General features: G+C 39.7%; 1 long non-coding RNA gene and 1 other non-coding gene across 2 annotated transcripts in view; one reads left to right on the top strand and one right to left on the bottom strand.

Annotated features, from left to right (window-relative positions):
- Window positions 1-16961, bottom strand: part of LOC135702254 (uncharacterized) — a 298827-nt gene that overhangs the window by 126579 nt on the left and 155287 nt on the right. The window lies entirely within an intron of this gene.
- TRNAG-GCC (transfer RNA glycine (anticodon GCC)) lies at window positions 3664-3734 on the top strand. The gene has a single exon. It is a non-coding gene; the product is annotated as a tRNA-Gly (tRNA).

Below are 16961 nucleotides of genomic sequence, written 5' to 3'. Positions count from 1 at the left end.
CCAAAAGTCTGTATGGATATAATAAAATAAGTATGTATTTGTCTGTTTGCTAAAAAAAAAACTCATTACATGATGTTTCACACATGCATTTTTGTTATAATATTTCTTGTGTTCTACCAAGCTGAACAAATAAACGTGTTTGTACTTAAAAAGTGAGATATGCTGTTTTTTTACAATAAATAGTGGAAATGGATGTATTGTCGGCCTAAATGCCCCTAATTTGGTCCCATACATAAATTCAGCAATCGACTAAATTTTCAATAGCGACCAAAAATATCAATAAGTCCCGTCTCAATGTCGCGTTCATCTAAATAAAATTGAGAAATAGCAGATTTTTAGCTATTGGCCCAATCTTAGATAGACCAATATTAGAGCTATTTCCCCTACAATGTTGAAACTAAAAAAGCACAAAGCTGTTGAGATTATAAATTTTAAAAATTTGGAAATTCCAGTGAAGGTCTAAGTGCCGACCCATGTGCAACAAGGCCACATCCGAAAATAATAACGTGGAAAATCTATGATTTTCGATGGCATGAGAAGTACATATACCTAGAGAAGTAGTAACATAGGAAACAACATAATAGTTACATAAAGTATTGGACAACAGTGGTCATGGAAATAAAATTAGCTCTACTTGGGTGCTGCTCGAGTGATTTTTTTTTGAGGATATCAAGACTTTGGTTCTATAACTAGAAGTCAAGCAAATAGAGATCTTTGAGATTGTAAATTGTGAATCTGAACCATGATCATCAAAAATATTGTTTATGTTCATAGAGTTTACATAATCCTTTTCCCTTTGTCCTTCGCCTTTTCCTTTCTCTCTTCTCTTTTCAGAAAGCGAGTAATGGCGCTATAGCCATAAGCCATAAAAAGGGGGGCGACCCCGGCGTAGTGGTTAACATCCATACCTCTCACGCCAAAGTCACGAGTTCAAATCTCACCCCCGGACAAGTCACGAATGACCCAAGAGTGTTAAAGTGACTATAATAAAAAAAAAATAAAAAAAAATCATAAAAGGCTAGGACAAGAGTTAGTGCTCATGCCCTAACCGGCAGAAGAAAATGGAGCATCATTTAACCTTTCTAGCTTTGACGCTTTCAACGACCAACCAACCATATAATTACCAAAAGGCCCGATGTTTTCTGAATCATCTTGCCCCTTAAATGCTGCACAGTAGGCCTGGCCGTTTTGATATGTGTGACGCATCTTCGATGTGAAACATATATCAAGTAGACAAGAAAAATTATGGAGGTATATCCATCATTTTCCAGGATGCTTTCAAGAACTGGATGTGTAAGTGTTAGATTAGATTATATTAGATTAGACAGTGGTCTTGGAAATAAAATTAAAATACGAAAAAAGGTGCACGAAAGTCTACAAAAAGGAGCATTCCATTCGTTTAAATATCAAGATATCAGTTCCCCCATTGACTATGATCTCTCCATGAAACAGGTCATTCAATGAGTTCCAGATCATCTTCGACCTTTCTCAATTCCCCATATTTTTACTGAAAAGTACTAACAAGTCAATTGCAATACGATTTTTCACTGATGGATCACGCATTGATGGATCCACTGATTTCCGACATGCACCATGTGATCGGACAGTCCCAGTTCGATTGAGGCTATTCGGTCGATGAAACAAGGTAGGCACTCATTTTATTTCCTTTCAAACTTAAGGGAGCAGATGAGTTTGCTGGTCGATATATCATATCAGGTGTAACATTTGATAACGGCACAAAAGCATTTGTAAACAAACTTTCTAAGGCCCTTTACAAGCGAACCAAAGTCCGCCCACGGAAACCAATACCAATTTCGGAAAGGTGATAGTTGCCCCTATCCGATGATGTTGTTGGTTTGCGTGGGCGTACTTTGGTTCGCGTGTAAAGGGCCTTAGAAAGTTTGTTTACAAATGCTTTTGTGCCGTTATCAAATGATATGCCTGATATATGATTACTTTTGTGTGGGTCCCCTCACATTATTCAATCTAAGGCAATGAGAAGGCAGACTCTCTCGCAAAGCTGGACGCACAACAAGGGGAGATTAATGATAGAAGAATTTCAAGTGATGTCAAGACTTATGTCCAACCACTTCTTGCTAGACGCACATCTCTACAGAATAAACCTCGTTGACAGCAATATATGTAGGTGCAGAACCGGTTATGATGACATCGATCACGCAGTTCGGAATTGCCCGGGTAATGACGCCTCCAGGGCACAGCTATTGGATACCCTACTGGGCCAAGGTAGACAACCCTACCCTTGAAGTAAGATATGTATTGGGAACCCGTGATCTTCCCTACACGCAGCTGATCTACGAGTTCCTTTGTTTGTCTGATGTTAGAGTTTGAGGTGACCATCCCCTCCTTTCCACACATTTTCCAGCCATTGTGTCCCAGTCAGGCATGGAAAATCATTTACATTCATTTCATGCATTTATTTACATTCATTTGCCTCTAACTTTTTTCTTCAACAGCATTCCGCAAAATGGTGTATAGAGCTTTAGTAGGTTTTGTTATTAGCTACAACTTTTGCTCACATTTCAAATCTGTATCTCTAATGCATCACGAATTAGAGCGGGCAGAACTCGTTACTGTTTTTCAGTGAATGTAAAATACATTCACTAAAAAACAGTAGTGGATTCTGTTTGCTCTGGTTCGTCATGCATAAGAGATACGGATTTGAGTTGATTTGAGTTGAGTTGTAGCTAATAACAAAACCTACAAAAGCTTCATACATCATTTCGCGGAATTCTGTTGATGAAAAAAGTAAGGAGCAAATGAATGTAAATGAATGCACGAAATGAATGCAAATGATTTTCGATGCCTGGTCCCAGTCTTATTATCCACCTGTTTCTATGCTACTTGCCCCTACCCAGCCAGCATTTGGTCATCCGTTCGAGAGTAGTATCTGAAGGGGCTTCAGAAACATGTTTCCTACCTAGCTCCTTCCAATCGAAATTGTTACCGATTAACCTCGAGCCCGCCACGAGTAATTGGTACTAGCCTAGATTTACTGCTGTGTAAAATGTTAATTAAAAAATTACGGATTTTTGGCTCCGCAAAGTGTCACACACGACTGAGCCTAGTAAATAAACAAACTAGTTGAATAAAAAAATGTCAGCACAAATATTATCAGAGCAGCACTGCAAAAATACTATCATACATATCGCATAAACGTACATAAACAAATCTAGATGCATGCACTCCAAAATAGTTTTGTATATTTCATGTTAAACTTTAGGAACAAATCAATAAAAATCTGTATCAAATCTGTATATAATTCTAAATGTCTGTTTAATAAATGTGGACAGTATAATGCTACAGAAGTCTGCATAAATACAGACATCCCTGTATATCTGGCACCGCTGGCATTGCTCGGTCGTAGATAGCCTACCTCCGTACATTATGCGCATGACGTAGATTTGTGCTCAAAGCACACGCCAACAACTGTAGCATTATAGAAAGTAAACACCTTGCTTTTAGTGTTTACCATTGAAAAAGGGCTACAAGGCAACAATAAAACATTAAATCAGTGCCAGAGGTGACGTTAGGCGTGATGACTAATGTGTGCAAATGTATAGGAAGGTGTCGCACCAGAAGTAATACATAATTTAGTATTTCATCTGCTACTAAGTTTCGATGCTAACACAATTATTTCAAGAAGCATCGGTGGTTCAGTGGTAGAATGCTCGCCTGCCACGCGGGCGGCCCGGGTTCGATTCCCGGCCGATGCAACGGAAGCTTTTTTATGGATTCAAAATAAATGCGTGATTAATTCCAATCAGCAAGCAGCAGTAGACGGTAGAAATGGAGTTCAAACCCAACCTCTACATGATTAATATTTTCCACTCGTAATGTTGCAAGTTCCATGCGAATTTTAAAAGCATTTTTCGAACTCAATTCCTGCACTAAAATTCCGTGGCCTAGGGGCTTATTCCGTCGAGATTTTCATTGCTCCTAAACACCTGCCAAGAACGCACACCGTTGAACTGCGGTCCTCCAACCTAGACTGGCAATGAACGCTAAAGCGCGGCGGCAGCCATTTAACGGAATGATTGGCCGCAGTCAGGTAGGTCGCGACTCGCGCCTGACTTTGTGTGCAGCCGGACACATTTGAGCCATGCTCTTTTGTCATCGAATTGGCAACTCTCGGCAGCTTTTTGATCGACAGTTTAATTTATCTCGACTGTAATATCCCGGAGTCGAGTCACTGTCTGTCAAATAGGAGGGAAACAAAATCTGCCGTTGAAGTGAGTAAAAAAAAAAAACAAGCACGAATGAACAGCTCGGAGAAGATGTAGATCGTAGGATGCCAGGATTGGTATATGATCGGTATTCGCTATAAGACGGTAGTTAGCTAATGCTAAACGGGTGATTGTATGAGACTGTAGACGACTTTAGATAGCTTTTTTTTCCCGCACAATTTAACTCAAAGGGAAGAAATCAACGTTTTTATGTGAATTATTATTTGCCGACGGACAGACGAGTGCTCGAACGCTGATTGATCGTAAAACGCATGTATGTTCTTCGCTTTTTCTCTGGTCTGCTGCTGCCTACGGGCAATGAAGATCTTGATACAATCTTGCGCTTTTTATTAAGAGAAAGATAGGAATCGATCCGCACTGTGCCGATAGTTGAACTACTTCTGTACCTATTTTATGGAAAATTATCGTTGTGGACAGCGTACAATGGGTTTGCTTCTCCCGTAATGCTACAAATTGATCGATTGACGTATTTCCTGTGATCATTAAACGGTACACATTGAGTTGCATGCGCTAAAAATTGCGTTACAATCGATCAAGGCTGGGTCTTGATTGCTCCTGACACCCAAGACCAACCAAGCACGATCTTTCAATTTTACTAAACAGACAGCAAATGCTCAAATTTGTTAAACTAAATCAATCTGTCAGTCTGCCTCCGCCGCCGCTTAATATCCTCATTGACCTGAAACAATTCAAAGGATTTACTGCTCACGAGCTCTTAGGCCCCCTCGACTTGACCTTGCAGTGATCTAATATTTGAATTGCTGGTAGGTTCACGATTCGCGCACGTACCTACATGTGTACGTTTGTCTGATGGTCGAGCTCGTATACGCGCTCAGATTACCACCTTCCCTGGCCACGCGGAGTTGCACGCAGGCCGTCCGTGGTCAGGCAATTAACGCCAACACTTGCTCGCAAAAGCCCAATATATCTCCGCTGCTACCAAAGTTCTCGCACCGGGCGGCGTTCAAGCCCAGCAAAACGCACGAATTCACCTTGATCAAATTATGGCAAATGACGAATTGTTGAAAGGCATAAAAGTATATGAAAGCACCCAGGACCGGCTGTGCACCGGCCGAACCAACAGATTCGGATTGAATTTCTTCAAATCGAGGTGATTGAGTGCCACGACTGCCACGGTCAGTGCCATGCTACCAACCAAGATGCATTGCTCTATCTCTCTCTTTCTATCTCTCGATCGCGCTTTCCGTGTGTGTCCTAACTTTGACTGGTTGGTTGGTTGGTTGGATCGATCTTTCTTCGGCCATGTATTCATTCCAAGAGTGGACCCCTGAAGCAGAGTATTTGTACCAGCGTCGATGGCAGTAAAATGCGGCAATTCCGTGAAGTAGAAATTGTGTGAAGGTTTCGGAGTGGCCTCCGTGAGTGGAAGTACGATACGCCCGGGTACGGCAGTTCTGTGTTTTTTTTGTGAGTAGCAAGATTCACTTTTATTGACTGTTTGTCCTCCGAGAGTTGAGGTTGTTCTCATTAAAAGATGCATGCGGTAGTAGATTTCATTTCCTAGCGAAGAGTTAGGAAATTCTGTGTTCTACGTTTCCGTAGGTAATTTTTTTTAATGTAATGCATTTGCAAGATAAATTGACTTTTCCAAGTGTCATGATTTATGGAAATCTTTTTAATAACAGGTTTAAGTACTCCCTACTTTTAATCCCGAAAAATAGGATTATTGAAAATATGTTAACCAATACTGTTTGATTTTTGAAAATAAAGACATAGGTATGTGCTGATGACACAAGCATTTCGGCTAAAAGAAGAAGTCTTCGTGTTAGCAGCAGACTGGACAATTTTAGATATTTTCTCTTCTTATTTAGAAAAAATTGCAGATTTCTACCAACGCTTCCAAAACTCAACTTATAATATTTCCACACAAGCATAGAGCTTTGTTTTTGAAACCTAGTAGTAGTCACATAGTCACTATGGACAGAGTTCTAATTACTTGGTCAAGTCAAGTGAAATATCTTGGGTTAGTACTTGACCAAAAATTAAATTTTATAGATCACATTGACCGCATTCAAGTCAAATGTAAAATGCAAAATCTTTTTTATCCTCTAATAAACAGGAAATCCAAAGTTTGCCTTACGAATTAACTTCTAATATTCAAACAAGTTTTTAGACTGGCTATGTTGTGCCAATATGGTCAAGTTGTTGCACTACCAGGAAAAAAACACTTCAAACGATTCACAGTACTACCGAGGTACATAGAATTTCAAATGTTGAGACTTAAGAACAAATGTCCAACAAAGTAATTAATAATTTCAGGCAAAAATCGTTACAATCCTCAATTGCAACGATAAATTCCCTTTATACTTTAGATAAGATTTAGTTTTAATTTTTAATTTTAAGTTACTGCGATTAAACATCATTTATTTGTTTGTGCGAAAGACTTTCTGTAGATCCGCGGTCGTGTACGGAGAGTTTTTAAGAGCCAGCATTTCGAGTGTCCTGTGCTGTGCTGTGTCAGTGTCCGTGTTTGTGCGTAATAGTGAAAATTCCCAAATTTGTTTGCCAGAAAATTGCAATCCTTTACCAGCAGAGGAGGTCGGAAAATCCGGATTTTTTTTACATCACTCCGGTGTCAGTTAACATTGTGTCTGCTGTCATTTTACGCATTTGATTTTTCATTTTCCGGAGTTTCCTGCACCAAAGATAGCTTTTGAAGTGTGAAAATCGTTCATATCGAAGTCGTGGGTTACCGCTAGTGGTCTCAAAGGTGGTCAATCAATAGACAGTAGAGGAAAAAGTGTTTACGTAATTTCGCTGTATTTTCGTTGTGTAATGTGTAGAATCGTTCTCGTGTGTCCAAGAAGAGAACAACAGTCAGGTTTTAGCAAAAAATGTTCACCCCCGGAGTCCGCGTGAGGGGAAGAGGAAAGACGGTCTTCGGTTTAGTACGAGTGTATTGGTGTTGGCCCTTTGCTGAACAACAGTTCCATCCGTCATCGTCGTCGTCGTCATCCAAAGCTCTATCTGTTCACCGTTCTCCACGAGTTTCTTTCGAAACCGAACGTCAAACGCAGTGAGACAGGACCTCTTTTCTGACAGTCGGTGGTACATATATACAGGGCGGACTCGATTATCCGGAGTCTTGTAAAAAATTTCACTCCGGATAATCAAGCCCTCCGGATAATCGAGCCATTAAAAAAAAATTTTTTTTTTGGTCTCATATGGTCTCATTTAATGTTTTTAGTGGTCCCATTGAACGCTATTGAAGGATTATGGAATTGGACCACTGGTTTTGTAGATATGGCCGGAACAAGTTTCGGCGTTTATGGGCCATGAGGCTAAATTTGACTTGAAAGGAACAAAACCCATTAAGCGACACATCAAATTAAATCAAAATTTGATATCAAGATCAATGGTGGCAAACATTAAGTACCTTGGACCATATTGGCCACTTCCGAGCAAGTTCCGGGTGCCTCCGGAAAAGTGGCCAGAACCAGACTTGAATAATAACCTATCATGCGACACATCAGATTATATCAAAATTTGATAACCAGATCAATGGTGGAAAAAATTAAGAACCTTGGACCATATTGGCCACTTCCGGACAAGTTCAGGTACCCCTGGAAGTGACCAGAATCGGACTTGGATAATAACCTATCATGAGGCACATTAAAATACATCAAAATTCGATAAGAAGATCAATGGAATTGAACCCATGGACCATCCGCTTGAGAAGCGAACGTGTAGCTAACCACGCCATTGGACCCCTCAACTTGAGAAAAATCGTAGTCTCGCGACTCTCACGAGTGTGTAGAGACAAAGTTGAGCTTGGCTAAAAATCACGGCGTGAAGGCACCATATTTGACGCGGTTCCTAACTTGACGCACTCGATCAATTTCAACTATTTTCCATCAATATTTTTGAAATGTTAACATTGCAAATATGAGTTCCGGTGCTCTAGGGATGATAGTGTAACGTTACTCGCGCCAACTTTTATAACACGAGTACTCACGCGTTGTACTTTGTACAACAGTGTGAGTTTTCCATTGCCATTTTGCAGCCGAGCTACCAATCGATATGAAACCAACGGGTATTAATTAAAAAAAAACTTGTTTTTAACTAAACAAGCTAAAATTTTATCACAGTTAAACCACAAAAATGCGGATTATAGAGAAAATGTGAATGGAAACCGCGTAAACGGTGTCCGTACTACGTGGGATTTGACTTAATTGGTTACAACATGGAAAATCTCGAGATCCTGACCAGATAGAAAATTACTGTCTTCGGCAAAGTTGTTCTAGAGATCATAATCTTTTTGCTGGTGGAGATTAGTTCAGAATTTTTTCACTACGTAGCGCTAGAATACATGTGAAATTATCGCATGTGATATATCTAGAGAGCATGACCAGATAGAAAATTACTGTCGTCGACAAAGTTTTTCAGAAGGTCAAGGCCTTTTCGTTGGTGGACAGTAGTTCAGCGTTTTCTCACTTCGCGGCACTAGTATACATGTAAAATTCTCACCTATTTAAAATATTTTTAGATCCTTACCATATAAAAAGTTACTGTCTTCGGCAAAGTTTTTCAGGAAGTCCAGATGTTTGCCTATTGCTTGGTGCACAATAGTTCAGAATTTCCACACTATGTGGCGCTAGTATACACGCGAAATTCTCGCATGTAAAATATCTCGAGATTCTGATCAGATATATTTCTCTAGTGGACAGTAGTTCAAAATTTTCTCACTATGTAGCGCTAGAATACACGCGAATTTCTCGCATATGGTTTGTTTCGAAATCCTGACCAGATAGAAAACTACTGTCTTCGACAAAGTTGTTCAGGAAGTCAAAGCATTTTTGGCTGGTAAACAGTAGTTAAGAATTTTCTCACCACGTGGCATAGATGTACACTTCTCGCATATGCTATATCTCGAGATCCTAATCAGATAGAAAGTTACTGTCTGCAACAAAGTTATTCAGGAGGTCAAAGCCTTTTGGCTGGTGAACAATAGTTTAGAATTTTCTAGGCTCTAGGCTTTAAACTCCTGAACAACTTTGTTCAAGACAGTAACTTTCTATCTGGTCAAGAACGTGAGATATTTTATATGCGAGAATTTCACATGTATACTAGCATCATGAAGTGAGAAAATTCTGAACTACTGTCCACCAGCCAAAAGACCTTGACCTCCTGAACAACTTTCTATCTGATCAGGATCTCGAGATATAGCATATGCGAGAAGTGTACATGTATACTAACGCCACGTGGTGAGAAAATTATTAACTACTGTTTACCAGACAAAAAGTCTTGACCCCCTAAACAGCTTTGCCCAAGACAGCAACTTTCTAGCTGATCAAGATCTCAAGCTATTGAATATGGGAGAAAAGCACGTATATACTAGCACCGCATAGTGAGAAAATTCTTAATATTGTCACCCAACAACAAGATCTTGACTTCCTGAAAAACTTTGCCGAATACATTTACTTTCAATCTGGTCAGGATCTAGAGATATTTTATGTGCAAAATTTCACATCTATAGTAGCGCCGCAAAGTGAGAAAACTCTGAACTACTGTCCACCTGCGAAAAAGCCTTGACATCCTGAACAACTATGCCGAAGACAGTACCTTTATATCTGGTTGGGAACTCGAGATATTTTATATGAGAATTTCACGTGTATACTAGCGTCGCGTAGTGAGCAAATTCTGAACTATTGAGCACAAAGCAATAGGCTTTGATCTCCTGAAAAACTTTGTGAAAGACAGTAACTTTTTATCTGGTCAGGATCCCGAGATATATCACATGCGAGAATTTCACATGTATACTAGCGCTACGTAGTGAGAAAATTCTGTACTACTGTCCGCCAGCGACAAGGCTATGATCTCCTGAACAACTTTGTCAGAGACAGTAACTTTCTATTTTGTCAGAATATTGATATATTCCATGTTGTAATCAATTAAGTCAAATCCCACGTAGTATGGTCACAGTTTTCGCGGTTTCCATTTACATTTTCCCTATTATCCGCATTTTTTAGGTGTTTACTGTAATCAAAGTTTAGCTTGTTTAGATCAAAACAAGTTTTTTGAGGAATACTCGTTGGTTTCAGATCGATTGGTAACTCAGCAACAAAATGGCAATGGAAAACTCATGTGTGTTGTACAAAGTACAACAGCGCGAGTAACGGAGGGTTAAAGACCCTTTGGTACATTTTTTTACGGATCTTCAAAATTTTGGTTGCCATTCCCCGCAACCCTGAAACGTGACGTAATTAGTGAACGGACCATCATGGGATTCAGTTTTTGTATGTTGTTGTGGCACATGATATGTTTGATTCCTTTCAGGTCAAAGTTAATCCAAAACCCCTTAACGCCGGATTTTGTAACAAATGCACACAAACACTTCTAGATAGAGCTGGAATTAGGGCGTAACAGCTTTTGTGAACAATGACTTCTCTTAAAGATTTCTACGAATTCAAGGCACGCCTACGCAATTCAATACAACTATCGGGTAGGGGAAGTCTTCCTCTACTCGATGATGATGTTGATTTGCGTGGGCGAGCCTTGATTTTGTAGGAATCATCGAGGGAAGTCATTGTTTACTAAAGCTGTTACGTCCTAATTCCAGCTCTATCTAGACTTATATATAGTCATTTCCCGATCTTGTCAGACTGAGTCGAATGATGTATGTTACTCGTCCTCGGATCGAAAGTCGGTTTTCCAAGCGGTTTATGAAAAATAATTTGCACGATAGGGAAAAAAAATATGACTCCGGCTAATCGGGCCATTTTCTCCGGATAATCGAGCCTCCGGATAATCGAGTCCGGCCTGTATTCGGTAGTTGGGTAATGGCGTTTCTGTGTTCAGTCGCTCGGTGAGAATCATAACCAACATAGGAGAAAATTCGGTAAGATCCTTCCATTACATTATTTTAAGATTCTTCAATATTGTACAAATATTTACACATTACACACAACTACTCATAGTAACTCGGAGCGTTTGGTACGGTATGTCCACGCATCCTCCCATCCCTGTAGATTCAAGAAATGTTCCCATTCATTTCCAAGAATCATCTTTGCGGCAAATACAACGCAGTAGGTCTGGCCGTATTGATGTTTATATCATATCTCAGATATGCTGTAAACATCAGTTAGACAAGAAAAATGATTAGACCTCATCTAACCTAATCATTTTCCAGTATGCTTTCTCGTATTGGCTGCGTTTGTAGTAGATTAGATTAGATTAGATTAGATTAGATTAGATTAGATTAGATTAGATTAGATTAGATGTCTATTACTGATCGATACTGCCATGCAGGTTTAGAAAACCTTCTGAAAATATACGCAGGAAACACTTAGATATATATCTTAACAATTAAGGCTGGTAAGTTATTGAAGTAGGTTGAGCACCTAGGTTAAGCTGAAATGCAATTTATTTAAAATTTAAAACAAATAAAGAGTAAAAAAGACATAGGTATGTTGTTCATCAAAGTTGTAGCTGAGCTAATTTTAAAGAAATTGGTGAAAGAAACATCATTTCTACCTTAAGAGTTCTCAGTTTAAATTTATTTTTCCAAATTGAATTAGGGTGTACCTGAAATATTTAGAACTTTAGCTTTAAATCTTTTATTTCAAATTTCTCGTGAAGTAACTTGTTAAAATGTCAAAAATCTTCGAATAAAGTAAAGTCGATGTCTCTAAAAGATCATGCAATATTAACGATTATCGCTATAAAATACGGCCTACACATAAATTTCAACCAATGCTACTGACGCCAGGGGAGGCAGCTCCCACACCTTGACTCTATCTATCGATCCATCAAGTCATGGACCGGGGACCAACAGCCTTACATCCCTTCCGAAAGAAGGCGTAATTAGAGATTTTATGTCTCATTATCTGCTGCTTGCTACTCTATTCATTCCAATCGACAGAATTGTCCAAAACGGGGTTAAAACATTTTTACAACGCTGCAAACTTCTCGGGTGAGCGTAGCTATTGTCGGCAGCGTCTTTTTCTCCGGCAACCTTTGCATTTGAACTGCGTGTTAACAAGCTGTTCTATTATATCGGCAACTCGAAATCAGCCGTATAGTGCGTATGTTTCGTTTGATAAACTGACGCGATTGGTCGACAATGGCGACGATGGATCTAGTGATGTGCGTTGTTCGAGTATCGGGGACACTCTCGAGTCCCTTTGAATCTCGAAGGGGGTTACGGCAAGGTGATGGACTTTCGTGTCTGCTATTCAACATCGCGTTAGAAGGTGTGATCAGAAGTGCTGGGATAGACACGAGTGGCACGATCTTCAGGAAGTCCATCCAGTTTCTCGGCTTCACCGATGACATCGACATCATGGCACGCAACTTTGAGACGATGGCGGAAACGTACTGAAGGCTGAAGCTAGGCGGATTGGACTTGCCATCAACGCATATAATACAGAATAGATAAAAGGAAGAAGTTCTAGGGAAGATAATGTTAGCCTCCAATCCAGAGTTCAGATTGACGGTGTGTGAGTTCGTGTATTTGGGCTCACTGGTGACCAGCGAAAATGATACCAGCAGAGATTTTCAAAGACGCATTATGACAGGGAATCGTGCCTACTTTAGACTCGGGAGGACGCTCCAGTCAAATATGCAATACAACCTGTTGCAGCACTTTTCAATTTTCAGAAAATTGCTTCGCTCAGCAGTCAATTTAAAAAGAAAATCGACGAAGAGAATCGATCATCGCCGTTACGCTCTTATGACACATCGACAGTGAGCATGCATAAAGGCGTAAACGCGATGATCGATTATCTTCGTCGATTTTTTTTCTTTTGTTAATAACTCGCTAGAATAAACGTTTCTCGGTGCGTTTGCTGTTGTTTTTGATAGCCAATACAACCTGTAACAACTCTGCATTGAACAAATTCACAAATTAAAGAAATTTGTTCCGCTTAGCTGTAGCAATGCAAAGAGAGAATCGATCATCGCGTATGCGCCCTTATGCATGCTCATTGTCGACATATACTGTGCAGGTGCAGGGATAGATCAGTGTTGCCAGTAACTTCAAAGATCATGAAAATTTCTAACCATGTGCCTAACTGTATTTTTGGCACATTGTGCGGAGTGACCAACCCCTGGTATTTTTGAGTATTTTATAACATGCCTAGATTTTCATCGTAGTAATACTTATATTTCAATGACCGGTTGCTAGTGCAGTTGTTTGTTGTTGAATTGTTAGGATCGGTCGTCTTGTGTTTATAAAAAAATATATGAGCGGTTTTGATTTTGTGTAAGTATTTTTATTATGTGTGTAAAATAGTATTATTTGATTTCTATTTATCAGCGATTCAGATTGTAAAAATACTGAGCTTCAAAAGCTGTTTTTGCAGATAGATTAGTATACAGATCGTAGCGGAGTGAAATTTGAAGCACGTGAAATTTCACTAGCGAAAAAGGTTTTTTTTCTTAATTTGTTTTCCGTCGATCTTGTTTCCCGTGCTTAGCACGCCAGGGAGGCAGCTCCCACAACTGGACCCTACCTTCCAACCCATTAACTCATGAAGCAAGGACCAACGGTTTTACTTCCCTTCCGAAGGAAGGCATGATCAGAGATGTTATGCATCGGAAAATCCCGGCGGCGCCGACTAGGATTGAAACCAGGTCTGCTGGGGTGAGAGTTAATCACGCTTACCACTACACCACCGGCCCCGCTAGCGAAAAAGGTTGTGGAACATTTTCCAATTTCCTAGTTTTCACCGTTCACAGTTCACGTGAAACGAAATCGAACAGTTTACAACTCCAGTGAAGTGAAAATCTGACAAATCTGCTCTTTCTCGAAACGTCCAATTTTCACTTAGCTGCTATTCTTCTCATGAGCAGCTTCATGCGTGAAAATAAGTAAACGTAAGCGGAAAAGATGCGATCCACAAAATTCGATTTCGCTGCAACTTATCTGTTTACAGTTCCAAGTGAAGTGAAATATTTGCGAATTGCGTTTTTCACGCATGTGAAAAATATAGTATTTTGTATAAGATTTTCACTTCAGCTGGAATACATCCGTTATGAGCCCAGTCCACAAAAAAGAGGTTAACGCAACATCGAAAATAATCGTGCACTAGCTCGAAGATTTTTGAGATCATCATCAATGATATCCTGTTTGGTTCCTGTAAGTATTACATTTCTTACGATCCACACGGTTTTTTATCTCAAGGGATCTGCGTCTACGAACCTCATTCAGTTTACTTCTTTCTGCTTGCGCTCGAGTGACGACGCCACACAAGTTGACGCTGTGGATATGATCATGGGATCTTGCTTGAACGATGGTGTTTCAACATAATTGACCTGCTGTTTCAAATCTTATCTAACGGGTCAGAAGTTAATTGTGAAGATTGGAAATGAATGATCTGAGCTGCTCACTAACTTATCAGGCGTACACAGATAAAAATGCTGAATTTTACTAGTGATGTAAATATTCATTCACGTTAACTTGTATTTCATTTCACGCAACCGAGCAACTTGTAATCAATTTTGGTATACAACAATGGGTTTTTGTATACAATATTTTCTACATTGCATGAAATGTCTCAGAACTTTACATGATATATAATGTGATGAAATTTACACTACTTTTTCGATCTGTGTACCTCAGGGCAGTAACTTCCAAAGTAACCAAAAGTTCCGCATGTAACGATTAAAATCACTTCCAAGTTCCGTAAAGTTCAAATAAAGTTCCGACCGAACCTTCAAGTTCCATAAAGTTCAAATAAAGTTCCGACAGAACTTTCAAGTTCCATAAAGTTCAAATAAAGTTCCGACAGAACTTTCAAGTTCCATAAAGTTCGAATAAAGTTCCGACAGAACTTTCAAGCCACATGAAGTAATCCGCACAAGTCTTTATTAGTAACAAAATTTAATGTACGTAAATATGTAATGAACAGCGGCCCAAATAAATCATAATTCTTATAAATATGCAGTGCATCAACATTCTATCCAAACATAAAAAATAAATAAAAAGTAATTTCCTGGATTCGAACCCGTGTATTCGGCATACGATCTACGAACGCTAAACACTGCGCCACAAATGTGGCTCTCACGCAGAAGGACTGGGTTTAATTCTTCAAACAGCTCCAATTCTACTACTTATGCTGGTAAATCAATACACATTAATACCTGCCTTTAGAAATAAGTTTCATATAAGTGCGAACTAAATATAGAATTGGTGTAGAGGACAAAAACCTTTTTTAATTTATTTTCTAAAAGTTCCGTTCAAGTTCCGCCAGAAGCTGCTTAGAATGCTCTTTAATTATGATACCGGAACATTCAAGTTCTTATAACGACCTAAAAATGAGGCTGCTTAGAATTCTATAGACCACATTCAACCAAGCTGCTTAAGCCACAAATAGCCTTTTATCAAAACTTTTGGTTACTTGGGTTGAGTCCTCTGTTGTTTACTATATTCATCAATGTACTATCTAAGACACTGCCCACAGGTTGCCGTTTGTTTTATGCGGATGATGTCAACATTTACAAGGTGGTGAATAGTCTTCAGGACTGCCACGCATTACAACAGTTAATCGATCGTTTCGCTGAATGTTGTACTTCAAACATGCTTACATTGAGTATTCATAAGTGCAACTTCATATCGTTCCACAGGAAACTGAAACCGATTATACATTGCAAGTTTTATCGAGGTTTTACAGCATTCTACATGTCTAAATCATGGTCTACAGAAGCCTCATAAAACTACAATTGTTACTTGGGATCTTTCTGATGACGACTTGACCTGGCACCTGACGACCGCATGCCCAAGGAAGATATTTTTGACGTAGGACTACGTCTTTGATTTCTTTATGGGGGTAAACTTTGTGAAAACCGAAAATGGAACATGTAACAAGTTAAAAAAGTTTTTGAACGTTAATAACTCGGCTGCCCCTGGTCCAATTTCAATAATTTTATCACCAATCGATCAGAAATATGGCTACGCATCGATAACAATGCTTCCAAATGTTGATTTTCAACAAGAAACTATTGAAAAACTGGCAACTGTCCAGCATTGTCCAAAAGCGTCGAATTAACTAACAAATCCACCAATTACCTACATGCATATGCTGCTTCCCCAGCACAGTCGTCAGAGAGTAGTAAGTAGACGAAACAAGTCGAAGTGGCATTCGCCTCCGATCCTCGGGCGCGTGCGAATAGGGAGGATGGAATTGCGTAATATTTTGCACACTCATCGCCATACTCAGAACCAAACGCTCTCAAAGACCACACCACTGTGTGGTGGTGTTCAGTCGTCGAAATTAGTAGCAGCAGTAGCAGTGCTTTCGGCGTGTGGCGTTGAAAATTGTTCTCCAGTAGCAACGTAAGGCTGCCTGTAAGCAGCGAGCTGCAGAGCCCACATAAGCAACCATCAAAGGAGGAAGAAGCTGCACCGCTATGCTATGGATCGGAATCAGTAGCTCTTCGTGAGTCGCTGCGGGTCGGTCATCTATGCCAAGCGTGTCACACTCGCTCCAAACGACACACAGCTCGACAGCTTCATCCGTGTTGAACACCAAGCTCAGAATTACTCAAACATCACCACAAAACGGTCCTTTTCAGGGTCACCAAATTTTTTTTAAAGAGTATTATTTGGACATTGGTCAAGGTCATCAGTTCCCGCAAGCAGCTAGCTATCAAGGCGCAACCTGTGTATAGAAGGTGTGGAATTGTAGGCCTGAATGTATTGGTGCAATTAGTTTTTCCTCAGCTTTCATTCCGCAT

This window comes from Ochlerotatus camptorhynchus, unplaced genomic scaffold (genome assembly GCF_037179485.1).
Source record: "Ochlerotatus camptorhynchus isolate MF236.1 unplaced genomic scaffold, CSIRO-AGI_Acam_v1.1 ptg000189l, whole genome shotgun sequence".
In the NCBI taxonomy this organism is placed as follows: domain Eukaryota; kingdom Metazoa; phylum Arthropoda; class Insecta; order Diptera; family Culicidae; genus Ochlerotatus; species Ochlerotatus camptorhynchus.
Note: the sequence above shows the minus strand (reverse complement) of the source record. Positions and strands in the feature narration are given on the sequence as shown.